This window comes from Pteropus vampyrus, unplaced genomic scaffold, assembly GCF_000151845.1.
Source record: "Pteropus vampyrus isolate Shadow unplaced genomic scaffold, Pvam_2.0 Scaffold355, whole genome shotgun sequence".
NCBI classification, from domain to species: Eukaryota; Metazoa; Chordata; class Mammalia; order Chiroptera; family Pteropodidae; genus Pteropus; species Pteropus vampyrus.
Genome location: NW_011889136.1, coordinates 307,059 through 312,318, shown reverse-complemented (window position 1 = coordinate 312,318; position 5,260 = coordinate 307,059). Strand labels below are relative to the sequence as shown.

General features: G+C 56.7%; 1 pseudogene; it reads left to right on the top strand.

Annotated features, from left to right (window-relative positions):
- The first annotated feature begins 4,854 nt into the window (after positions 1-4,854).
- Positions 4,855-4,973, top strand: LOC111731227 (annotated as a pseudogene).
- Positions 4,974-5,260: the final 287 nt, after the last annotated feature.

Here is a 5,260-nt window from a genome sequence, read left to right as displayed (position 1 = left end):
TGATCCCCGTGGGGCGATGGCCCCGTGACCTCGCTCCCTGGCCGGAAAAGGAAGCAGGGCCCCATCCGCTGCCAGGCTGCGCCACGTGGGAGCCCACGAAACAGCCTCGGGATCTGGGGGGGGCGGCCAGAACTTTCCCTTTGAAGCGGCCACCCCTCCCCCCACCATTCCCAACCCTGTCAGACACGTCAGTGTGGTTTGCATGATTGAGACAATTGGACATAATCAGCCTTTCAGGAGCCCCTCGTGGGGAAGGAGGCACATGGCACTTCCCGGTCACCTGAGGCTGGGCTGGAGGTCAGGAGGTCACATGACCACACCGCAGTGCAGCTGAGTCCCACCTGACTCCGGTCCATGTCTGGGTGCTGCGAGCCCCCACCGTCCCCTCTCCGCCAGCAGCCTGTACCCCCAGTCACCCCCAAACTGCCCCGCTGGGAGCTTCGTGGGTTTGCTTTAACAATACGCGTGCTCATTCCAGCTTTCACTGAGTCGCAGGAAAGGAAAAGCCTTGAAATTCTTCGCACAGCCACCTGTGCAGGGTGTCAGGTCGCCACACACACCTGTGAGCCCCCTCGGCACGGGCCACCTCCCTCGTCACAGAGGAGCAGACAGAGACGCAGGCAGGCTGGCTGTGAGGGCAGCCAGAGCCACCGCCACTCCATGCGTGAGGACACTGGGGCTTCTGGGTGGCCGGCCTGGCCAGAGCGCATGCGAGGTGGACTCTGTCCCCACAGAGCCCGGGCTGGGGCGCAGCCTGAGCCTGGGGCCGTGTCCCACCCCGAGCTGCAGGGGGTCCTCGGTGTCCGCGTCCGCGGAGGGCGGCAGGGGCTCAGGGAGGTGCGGCCAGGAGGCGGACGCAGGTCCCTTTCTGGGGAGGGGTCCGTCCTTCGCTTTCATCGGCTTCTCCCGGGTCGGCGCCCACCGAAGGTTGACAACCTCGGCCCAGGGTAGTGGCACACGGGCGGAGCGTCACATCCCGGGCTTTGCCGGCCACGCCGCCCAGGAGCGGGGTAGGCTCACAGCTTTAGTAGGGGACAGAGGGGACGCTGCGGTGGCAGTTCTGATGACGCGGTTAGGGCAGATTTTGGAGGCAGAGCCAGGCTGCCCTGGCGACCCCCCTTCTGGAGGCGCCTCGCGCCCGCTCGTCTCTCTTTTGGGGTGTCGGCCGGCTTCGATGGCGGTTGCCTGGAGCTGTCGTGGCGCGAGGCTCGCGGGGCGGTGGCCTTGTCATTCTGTCGTCCCGTCTTCACCGATGAGCTGGAATCCAGTTCCTGAAGGGGAACCTCGCTGATCACATGGGTCACTGTGGGGGTCGCGACTCCGTGGGCGAGGCAGGGGACGGCGTCCGCTTCCAGGCTGACACCTCGGTCCCCGCACCGCGCCCCACTGCCTAACACGCTTCTAGTTTCCAAGGGTCACTATTCGTGGGCTGAGACGGGCTTGACACATGTCCGTCTTTATCGTCGACCCAGCGGTCCCGCTGGCAGGACCCCAGGAAGCCATCCCTTCCCTGCCGCCTGGAATAGCAAGTCATCGCGAGTTTATCCGGCACATTCCATGCCCTGGACCTGTGCTCAGCCCTTTCTCCACGGAGCCCTGCCTCCTCGGAGCGGGAAATGGTATTTGGGGACCGGTATCTCCTTCCGAATTAAATTGTTTCTAGGCCTTTCGATGCAGTTGTGCATGTACATATACATATATAATAATATACAAATGTACACGATATGATACAGCAATTATATAGAGTATAACATATAATGTATGAAAGAAAATTCATCACGAGTTCAAACTGATAATCTGCAGTTCGAATTTAGGAATAGTGGATTTTTCTATACATTTTAAAACGAAGGAGTGTTGACTTATGAGTGGCTCGACTGTCAGAATTCAAAACGAAGAAGTGGAAGGAACAGATCTTAAAAACGTATTTGCTGTGGAAATTAAACTCCTACGTCGTCGACAGATGCTTCTGTGAAGAAAGCCGGAGAGGAAGTCGAAATGGTTGGTGTGGGCATCAAAGATCATCGTAAACATCGGGAAATGGATAAGTGGGTTAGGCAGAGCCCCACGGGTCTGTGGACGCTTTCGATCCCGGCCCCATGTCCCTGTGAACGGCCCCCCGCCCCGCCCACCTGACCGACGGAAAAGCAAAGTAGGCTTTTCCGCTTGGAGGGAGGGAAGATGCTCAAATGTCCGGGGCGCGGGCAGGCCTTGCACGCTCCCCCTCTGTCCGAAAGGCGGTGTTTTTTTGGTTAGGGGCTCAGTTGGCCGAAATATGCTGGGCTCTCCGAGAGGGAACGCTGGCCTGGCAACAGCTTCATCTTGGCAGCGGCCTTTCGTGAACGAGAAAGGGGCTGTAAGAAATCTGACAAGCTCGGTGAGCGAAAGCAACCTCACAGGGCGATGTGATCACAACTTCCCAACTGGGCAGGTCACCGTGGCTGGTCACACCCCGGGCCTGTAACTTCTTGAGTGAAAGGTTTACCGTTGCCTTCAGCCAGTCCTGCGCCTTGTGGTCCTGCGTTCAGAGTCGCCCCCCTCTGACAAGCCAGAAGCCATCCTCTCATCCAGACCCCTCGAAGACATGAGCGCCCTAGAAGGACCATGCCATCCTGTCCACTAATGTGTCCCTGGCTTTCTTCCACCTCCGTGACATTGTCAGTAAGGTCCCTCCTTCATGCCACGTGCATCAGAGAAACTGCCGAGCCGCCTTTCGCCGGAGCATGTGAGGTCTTACCTCCCGCACGGTCATCACTTTGGCTCAGATAAACGCTCATAAAAATTCTCCACGGGTCTGGCCATCTTTACATCAGAATGCGCTTCTCTACGCCGCCCAGCTCCAGCCGGCGGCCGCGCCTAGCGTGTCCCCATCGGTGGCTGTTCTTCGGTGGATGCGGGGCTCCACGGTGGACCAATCGGGGGCGGGGAGGGGGGTCCCCAACTGGACGGCGGCTTCCTGTGCGATCACGAGCGCTTTCTTCCCATCTCTCCTCTTTGTCCTTCTGTTTATTTATTGCTGTCTGGCCGCTCGGCGGGTCGTGTCGCAATGCTGGCAGATGCCGCGTGCTGGGACAGCAAGCACGTGGAGAGAAGGCTGCCAGGGATTTACTGTTTCTCAGTTTCCGGAATAATCTCTCCGATGAGAATAAAGCCTGGGACGGGGTGCTGGAAATAATCGCATCGAAGCTCCGTGGAAGCCCTGCCATGCGGCCGGCGCCAAGAAGAGCTGGGGGCCCGGCCTGGTCACGCCTGGAGCTGCCGGACGCTCCCAGGAGAGGGCGATCTGGGAGCTGCTTTCCTCCTCGCCAAATAAATTCCTCACATCTCGTTAATCTGCGCGTCCACCCACCACATGTCAGAAGCCCCATGAGTCACAGTGGAGGCATCTGTAAAAGTCTGAACGTAACATTCTGCCCTCTGGTGGGATGGGTGTGGGGGTGGGGTGGGTTCCAAATTCCAAACCCTGTGGCTAATGCTTCTCAAATCGTTACTCTGGATCAATGGCCCATCTCCCAAAATGTGGGCCCAATTATATGGAAGTCGGCTTGACCCTTTCTTCCTTCAAGATGTCTGAGTTTCTGAGAATCGGTTTGGGCGGGACCATGACAAGAAGTGTTTCCCCTCAGGCTGACTTTGTTTCCAGCAGCTGACGGCAGGGAAGGAGCGGAGTCCTTGGTCACGAGCCTCACAGAGCCGGCTGTGCCACCTTCCCACAGATCGGCACGCGAAGGAGCGTCAGCGTGTGTCGGGGTTTGGCACGGGGCGGTCCCCTCTGTCCCCTGGCACGTGGTTCTGTATCATCCATCGTGCTCTGGACAGTCTCCTCCCCTGGCCTCATCTCTTTTGAGGGACGCTTCCTGCCACGAAAATCTGGATTTCGCTCAATCAGTTTGGAACAACCCATAAAGCAAAAAGCAACGTACCCCCAAACCAACACTTTAAGTGTATCCAGCAAAGCTTGAAGCAGAAAATCCGGGGGCTAGACTACTCGACTCTTCGTTCTAGTTAGCAGGCAGACTTGGGTTTCTGATCTTTCGATAAAACTCTTTTGAAAAGTCTCTGAGAAACAGGCCCAGGACTAAGGGGCTGAGGTCAAAGGCGGCGAGTGTGGGCCCAGCGCTTACGGAGAGAAGGGCCGGTTCCGAAAGCTGCGAACAGCCTCGGGGCCTCTGGAGTCCTCTTTTTTGAATTATAATAGTTTGAGTTTCACAGAAAAATCCAGACAGTCGTAGAGAGGGTGTCCCATGTCCCCCGCACCCTCCTACGATCAGCGCATTATTACGTCTACACTGTGACACAACGTGCCTATGCGTGGATAAGACCACGGTCGCACATATACTACGGTATATTATTATAATTAATGAGCCGATATCGCTATATTATCATTAACAAAAGACTCTACTTTTTTCGGATTTCCTTAGATTTTTTTTTTTTTTACAAAGACTTAACTATTTTTAAATTATCGTCGGCAGACAGTGTTATATTAGTTTCAGGTGTGCAACACGGCGATCAGACGTTTATAGCGCTTAGAAAGCGGTCGCCCCACTAAAGCCAGTGCCCGCCCACCACGCGTAGTCATTATAATAGGACTGACTGGGTTCCTGGAGCTGCCCCTACACCCCGTGACCGTCCGCGCCCCTTAACCTCCTTCCCCTGTCCCTCACTTTTTCTCGAATGTCCTTTCTCTGCTCCCAGGCCTCCCGAGTTGTCATACGCCGTCCGAGTCCAAGGCGCACGTGTGCTGGTCTGACACGTTTGTAAACTGCGAAGTGAACGTTTCCGCGGTCCGAGCCGCCGCCCCGTCCTGTCACAGAGGGCCCTCTCTGTTCGTGGTGAGAACACTTAAAATCTACCGCGGTCTGCGGCCACGCCACCCCGGACGTGCCCGATCTCGTCTGATGTGGGAAGCTAAGCAGGGTCGGGCCTGGTTAGCACTTGGATGGGAGACCGCCTAGGAAGGCCAGGTGCTGTAGGCGTAAAAAATAAAAGAAATCTACTATGACACAGTGTTATGAACTCTAAGCCCATGCATGCCGCGCTTGCATCTCCTGGAACTCGTTAACCTTATCACGGCCGGTTTGCACCTTTGACCAACATCTCCCCGTTTCCCCGCCCCCCCAAACCCCACTAAGCATCGCTTTACTGTTTCTCGGCTTATCTAAAAGAGCGAATCTGAGATCACACAGTATTCGTCCTTCTCTGCCTGACGCATTAAGTGAGCCTAATGCCCTCCATCCAGGCCCGTCCAGCATGTGGCAAACGG